Raw genomic sequence first — 8,268 nt, 5'->3', positions numbered from 1 at the left:
TATAATTACTAAGAGCTTCATAAGTGACTATAAATGAATGACAGAATCATTTCAGAACAGACTTGGACAGATCAAGGAAAAAGAAACCAAGGATAATGCCAATTGGGGACAATTCTAGTTTGCATCTTCTTTCTTTTCAAACTTTTTGTTTAACTTTGAGAACATGAGACTAAAAGAATGATGAAAAGCCATGAATATTTTCCACTCTCTGAGGAAGTAGAAAAAAAGGGACAAAGTCTCAAAGGCATGAAAGGCAGAATGTAACTGCTGTTTGTTTCTGCAGACATCTCCAAAAGTTAGGTCCAGTGGATGAGTTCCTTGAGAATGCATGGTATCTAGGTAGATGCTGGCAATATGGTTCTAAGCTTTCTGGGATATGAATTCTTAGTCAATGGGGGTTGCTCCCCGAGATAGTCTTTATTATAAAATGAAAGTATATGATGTGAATCTTATTTTATCAAACCCACTTTCCACAACATGCCAAATTGAGTATAGCATGTACTGAATAAATAATAAGTCTTCATAAAACTTAGCATTTAGGCCTGATTTTTCTCCTTGACTTTTTACGTTAGGTAATATTGATAATCAAAATAGTCCATCCAAATGGTACTTACATCATGCAAGAAAGAGAATATTTTCTCTCTCCTTTAATCGTGAACCATCTGAAGTCCTCTGAGAAGCATCAGACAGATGGCATGAGATGGAGAGGCGAAGTAAAGCCAAAATCTAGATATTTCAGATGAAATTTGTTTTCTGGATTAAATAATTAAGTGAGTTGTCACAATCAGATATTTCTATAGTATAGATCTGGATTGAAGTATAATCAAAATAAACTATTAACAAAAAAACTGAACAGACAGTGACTATGGATTTTATTTCTGATAAATAAAGTAAGAGTTAATCACCAGAGAGCTCTTTGGTCCAGAAAATATTTTGCTACCTGTGTTCTGCTTTAACTGTTTAGACAGTGAAGGTCTTCTAGAAAGAGGTGATTGGTTAGAGGTTCAGTGACTGTGAGGACATTCTCTATGGGATCTTGTCCAACCTTCCCTTCTCTGCACCAAAATTTCTCCTTTAGCGAAGCTATTTGTGCATTCTTCACAACCCATTATAGTAATTTCCTTGCAATTTGTCATGTTTTCTGTCCATGTGATTATCTCCACTCTTGTTCAGAATTGAAGGAAGAAAGATCCCTGGCCTCTATGAAAGAAAAAAATAAGAGCTACATTTCTGGAAATGAAAAGGTTGGTCTTTACCTTGGATTAAGAGAAGTGGGAAGTGGCAATGATGGAAAGCAGTTCCTTAAGAAAGATCATAACCTTAAGGACTCTGGTTAAGATGAGTGAACTAAGAACTAATTACCTAAGGCTAAGCTGAGAAAAGTATGTAAAAAGGAAAGGGCACTCTGATTGTAGCAGGGGAAAAAAACTTTTTATTGTTCTTGTCCTTGGTCTTGATTGTCTTTTCTGGTCATCTGCAAGCCTTTGTTAGTTCTGCACCCAGGGATGGTGCTTCTATCCAAAAAGCCAAATCTCATCTGATGCCTAGACAGTACCTGTTTTACATTTCCAAGTAAAGCCTGAAAATGATATTATTGTCATTTGCCCATGCTTCCAATGAGATATGCCTCTGATTTATCTTGATACCTCCCCTTTTGTGCAGTTTATCTGGACTAGGAGTGCAGATTGCCGTGGCACTCTGTGCTTGTCTACTGCCCCGAACATCTGCCTTTGGTGCTTGCAGTGCAGGGCCCATCTTTTCTGAGTGGAGAGGTCATCTGCCGTTTGACCAGTCACTCCTTTCTGATGCTTAAAAGATTTGTTCCCTCACCCACAAATATTTAACCTACAGAATAGGGTCAAGTATTTATAGTTCTCATTTTAAAAGATTAAACACTACTAATGTTCTATTAAAATTAAAAGTAAGTTTCATGGAAAAACTAATGTTTGACATGTGTTGGATATTAGTGTTTGAAGAAAGCTGGCTTCATTAGAAGAGGAGGAGAAGTAGAATACTTTTGTGGAGACTTTGAAGCAAACCGTTAGGCATGTTCAAGAGCTCTAGAAGTGAAAAGTACTGGTTCTTCATGAATCCTGAGGTGTGTCTTCTGTTTTCTTTGATCTCCGTGTGTCAGCGACAACACTTTTGGCTGCTGAAATGTGTCTTAGGCTTCCCACTGTATAGGAAAACAAGTCCATACTTTGTTTAGTATTTGAGATATCCTCAACTAGGCCCCAGATTTTCCAGTCTTAATTCCCTAGTTTTGTTCCCATGAAGCCCTAGTCCTATCAGTCTTTTTATAATTTTCCAAACATTATTGGCCTATACTGGCTGCCATGTGTCTATTTATACTTATGTTTTCCTGGAATGGCCTTTTCTTCAATAAGTCCCAGGGGTTTTTATCCTTTAAGACCTAAGTCAAATCTTTTATTCCTCACAAATTTTTCTATTTAATGAGCTAGTATTTGTTAAAGTATTCTTCATGGAAAGTACCTAGAAAACTCAGAAAATAGTAACTATTATTAATCAGAACTCATCTTCTTATGTTTATAAAATTTTATCTCTGCCACAGCATTATTCAGATGCTATCTATTTCTTATTAAAAACAAGAATCATTTTTGGTCCAAAAATAAGTTGTTGGAACATTGGGTAAACATAGTTAAAGTGATTCGTTTTATGTCATACTTATCAGAATGGTTAAATATAGCAAAGTATTGTAATCCTTCACTGAGTATAGAATACCATTTTCTAAACCCAACTGACCAAAAATATCTAGCGAGATGCAAATTCCAAGGAATACATTTTTAGAAAACACACCTAACCATAACAGATTTTGATCTGATAAAGTTACTTAACTGTCTCTTCTCTTCCCAGTAGGTTTTGAGCTTCTGGACAGTATTGAGCCTCATTCAGCTTTTTACCCCTATAAAATATAACAGATAACACGTAGCAGGCAATGATACATTTTTTTTTTCATTTTGAAAAAGTTCATTTTTTCTAAAGGACAGGAGTTGAAAGCAAGGAAGGTAAGAGGGTGTGTTTATTATTTTAAAAGAATTAATTGAGTTGTGAGTGGTGAAAATGAAACCCTCTGTGAATCATCCACCACGCAGGAAACATGGACCTCGAGAGGGAAATACTGGGTCAGCTTTTGGCATGCCCACTGAGTTGCAACAAAATAATTCAGTTGATATTGGAAAGTTAGTGTGTAGAGTACAAGCCAGTCCTTTAATGGTCAAATGTGTTTCCAAGTTGGCCGTTCTCACTTGGAAAGTGCTTATGCATGGGTATGTTTTATTATTCCAATGATCTACCACCTCTCTTGCTTGTTAAACTTGACCAAATCTTGATCCTCTACTATGGGTCTGATATGGTATTATTCCCAAACCAACACTAAATAAGAAGCCTGAAAATTCTTGATTTTCAATAAGTTTAAAAATTTTGAATTTGGAAAGAATCTAATCTAATTCACTAATATAGATAGATAAGCCATCTTCAAAGTTACCAATAATCTATGGTAAATTAGGACTAAAACTGATAATGAGTGACTCATTTACTCTTATAAGTATTTGAAAGTGATGTTTTAAAAGAATTTAATCCTTAATTTATAGTAATAGTATCTTACCATATTAGCTTCATTGAAGGTAATTAGCCTATCATTAATCTTGTACATTTGAAATTAGGGTAAAGAAAATGCATGAATAACAGCTGATTATTATTAACTTATTGAGCCATATTCTCAAAAGTTCAGGCATTAAACCATTAGAGTTCATAATCATCAGTATATACAAATTTCTAGCAGGAAGCCACCTGAAAGATCCATCAGATTCAACTCTGTCTTTGACAGAGGAGGAAGCTGCAGATGAGCAAAGTTCACTGTTTCTTAAATTGTATCTGTGAGTTGGAGTTGATTTAAGTTTTCTCTGCCCTGTTCCATGCCAATACAAGGCAAATCCCCCTAGCAGTTTATTATCACGTCAGCTACTAACTCTTAGGACAGTTGCATAAAAAAAAAAAAAAATTTATTTGATTGCTATTGCAGTTACTATTGATACAAGTCCCATATACAAGCTTGATTAAATGTCTATGTTTGTGTAAGAGTGATTGCGGTATCAGGGTATAAGACAGAGCCATTTTATGATAAGTTAATATTTTGTGTAGTTTAAAAAGTATTTGTCCATGTATAGTCATTAGGAAACGTGATTATAAAGGACATTCAATAAGTGGAAGTGTATTACAATTGATCAATTTAAATTAGCGATGAACACTAATAAGATGTTGCAGTGTAAGTTTTTAAAAAGTGCGAGGAATAAATGAAGAGTTAGCTTACAATTTTTGAGACACAGTAAATAAACGTAACTGAGGAAATAACCATACTCCCAACATTAAAACATGGCTCACCCCAGGAGCACTAGCCGTTTACTTTTCAACAGCTAGTACTGGTTCTTGCACATACAGTGCAACAGTGACACCACTGGGACAGATTGATCTGCTTAAGCTTCAAGGTGTAAAAAGAAAGTTAGATGATCACAAGAAATGGAGGCAATTGGGGAGAATACGTATATGGTTATGAAATGAGACTATTGATTTGAGGATGGGGCAGGGAACACTTTCCAGCAGTGCCTTTATGGTGCTGATTCTGGGTTGGGCATGCTTCCTCAATGACCTGAAAAAATAAAGGACCAGATGATAATTATGAATGATGAAGTACAACATGGCTGTTCCTGGTCCTTTAAGAGATGTTGTCAGTTGGTTAAAGATCTTTCCATTTCCTTTAAATTCTCAAAGAGAAAATAAGCCCACTAGAAAATAAAGAAATTCATGAAAGTTTAATTTTTTATGGAATCCAACCACTAGAGGGCAGTAGAGTCCTTATTACTTTGGCTTTGCTCTACAATACCCGCCCTTCCGCCCCCCACCCAGACTCTGTCCCCAGACCACCCTTTTTATTCTGAATGGCTAAGTGCACTCTTTAGAAAAGGGGCTGTTTCTCATTTCTAAAATGCTGAACCATTACATTTTCTCAGAAACATACCCGAAATACAAAGCAGTAGAACGCGAAATACACCCTTTTCCAAATTTGAGGGTGTGATTAAATCTATCCTTTTTGTTTCAACTAAAATTAGCCTATTTAATTTTTTGAATTTTTTAATTTTTTATAATATCTTTTTAAATTAAATTTATTGGCGTAGCATTGGTTAATACAATTACATAATTTTCAGGTGTACATTATAATTTAACATCTCTATATTCTATTGTGTGTTTACCACCCAAAGTCCAGTTTCCTTCAGCTACCAAATTAGCTCTTTTTTAAAGTAAATGATTAGGGAAAAAAAGGAAGATATATTCACAGGGCTTTCTGTGGTTACTGAAAAAATTAATACCAAGCACTAAATCAATTAATTCTTAAGTCAATTCTTAAGAAAATCTCCCATCCCCAAAAATCTAATTTAAAGTGAGAAAATATGAAAGTTATAAAGCTAAGCTCTTTGTATTCTAAAAAAATTCTATATGAAAAACATAAAATAGGCACATGAAGTACTCGATACTTAGAAGCCTGGCTTTCCATTGATGTTATTATTGCAGATAATTATTAGAATTTGGAAGAGAAAAATGATTTTTTTTAATAATTCTTTTTCAGTTTATCTTTCTTTCCTCTAACTAAAGCTGGTAAAATGAAAGATTTGGTTGAAATTTTTTTGACTTAAGTGGAAACAGATTTGTGAGTTTTTGTTTTGTGTTATATCCAATAAAGAAAGGTTATGTTATAATACATCACTGATAAAGTGAAGTCATTTTTTCTAGTTTCTGCTTCCAGCTCTATCAGTGATTGTCATTGCAATCTTCAGCATTTTGCATAAAATTTCTAATACTGAAGAAAAAAAGTAAATTTAGCTGTAATCTTTGTCTTGAAATACTTAGAATTAATTTTTCCATATTCATACTTAAAGAGGTAGTGATTTTACTTGCATAAGAATGAAATCCTATAGAGAAACATTTTGAAGAAATACGAGCTTTCCTTAGAAATTTCAATTAGACGTTGTTAGACCTTTACCTATACTTTCGAATATTTATTTCCGAAAGCAGTGCTGGGCATATAGCACATACTCAGTTTGTTTAGCAAAAATTAGTACCTGTTGGATATATCGAAATTCCTAATACTATGCTGGGAACACTTACCCCTTCCTTATGGGAGCTAAAAGTTTTTAGATTAATAAATGCTTGCTGTTGCTAATTCTAAGATAAATTGATTTCAACATTAGTATTTGCTAATTTTTGTTAAAGTTTCCACTCTCTTCACAAAAGTGCTCCATGACACATATTTTTTTTTCCAATGAAAGTGAATGGAATTATTCTGATGGAAAAATTTTAAACCAAGTTTGAGATTATTGCAAGCAAACTGCAGTTTCTCAACGACAGTGTTGTCAATTGCTGGTAATGAATTTTCTCCAAATGCCCTGTTTCTTGTCACCCCTGAAAAAATTTTTTGTAACTCTCACAAATAGTTTGGGCACTCTGCCTCTCCTTTACAAATTCACTTTGGAGATTTGCAAGGGACTTAATTCTGGATATGGCCTAGGGCTTGACAAACAACTTCCTGGAAAGGCTTTTCAGCAGGAGCTTTTTAGACAAAAATCATTCTGGCTCAGTTTAACTTTCTCCCTGGTAAGTCTATTTATTACTCATGCAATGGTTCAGTTTACATTGGCCCTTCTTAGAGAACTACAAGGACATGATCTTAAAGAGACTGTGTGCTCATATCAAAGCAATCTAGTAATAATATTTTAGAAAGAGGCTCCTTAAGAGAGAGCCACAGTGGATTCTAACACTTTTTAAAAAAAATCCAAGTTAACTTCAAATATGTCACCTTTGTCTCCTTAGAGCACAACAGAAATCCTTAGACCTTAAAGGAGAGTGTTGGCATCTCAGGTGTGAAGACCTGCATTTGTAAAGTGACTTTTCCACCAATGGAAACCTATCAGAATTCCTCTTCGTCTCATGAATATTGCCTAATTTGAATATGATGTTTTTATTTGGCAACTTTTACTGAGGAAGTTTGTTTTTGTGTGTGTGTGTGGCGAGGGGTGGGGGGGCGGCGGGAGCGGGAGGGTTCTCCTTTCTATGGATACTGGAAAGAGACTGACTTTAATAAACCCAGCATTAGGTATGGTTCAGCTAACATTCTAACTTGTACTACTTCGCCCAAATTCCCTCCATTGACTGGAGGGCCAGCTGGACCTGAAGAGTAACAGTCAATCTCCTAGTGTGGCACGGTGCAATAAGTAGTTCAGTCCTCCGTTATCTGTAGCATTATTTCTGCGTGGCCTTCAACTCATTAGCATTTTGCACAAGACTGATTTCCAATTCAACTATTATTTACTTGGGGCGTATGATGACTTGATTCACTCATATACCTCATAAAATTGAATACTTAAAACACTTGTGTGATAGGAGCAATGATCTCCATTTTACAAAGGGGGAAAATAAAGATCAGCTTTTTAAATAACTGGTTTAAGGTCTCATAGTTTAAATGGGCAGAGTGAAATTCATAGCCACAGGTTTGATTTCATATCACCTCTTATTTTTGCCAAGACTATAGCTGTAGTTGCATCTCAAGGAGACGGGGTGGTATAAACGGCACTAACACTAAAACAGGATTTGGATGACAAGCCTCAGTAAAGAGTCATCGTTCCTAGTAGGAACAATCGCATGAACCCCCACAAGCCTTCACACACCTGCAGACTTTGCTGCACCCTTAGCCACATCGTTAAAACTCGGACTGCAACTGCTCTGCTAAAGTCTTTAACCAGGACGGTTGCGCCACGATTCGTGCCTAATGAGTGCCAGTGATGCTGCAGCTATAGAGCAGCAAAACAAGCCCAGATCTTTATCAGCTTCAGCTGAAAAGTCCAGTTACATTTTAATCTCGGTTCTATAAATGATTGTTTTGAAAGCAAGCTGGCACATCTCTGCAAGATTTTTCTTTTCTTTCTTTGAGGCCCATTAATTTTTTTTTTGAAGCAAAGGACAAATTGAGCTACATTAAGTATAAAAATGATGTAGATCTCACTTAAATCGCTGCTCCATGGAGTTAGACACACTATAGACAAAATCATCTTTAATAAGGCATAATTTATAGTCAATAAAATATACCAGATTTAAATGTAGATCTTCAAATGTTCTGATAATCTGTATCAGTTCTTTCCAGTATCCCCAAAAGTTTGATTGTGTCTCTTTTCAGTCAAGTTCCCTTGGCCCCAGTTACCA

The sequence above is a fragment of the Pteropus vampyrus genome, unplaced genomic scaffold, assembly GCF_000151845.1.
Source record: "Pteropus vampyrus isolate Shadow unplaced genomic scaffold, Pvam_2.0 Scaffold109, whole genome shotgun sequence".
Taxonomy (NCBI): domain Eukaryota; kingdom Metazoa; phylum Chordata; class Mammalia; order Chiroptera; family Pteropodidae; genus Pteropus; species Pteropus vampyrus.
This window is presented reverse-complemented; position numbering follows the sequence as displayed.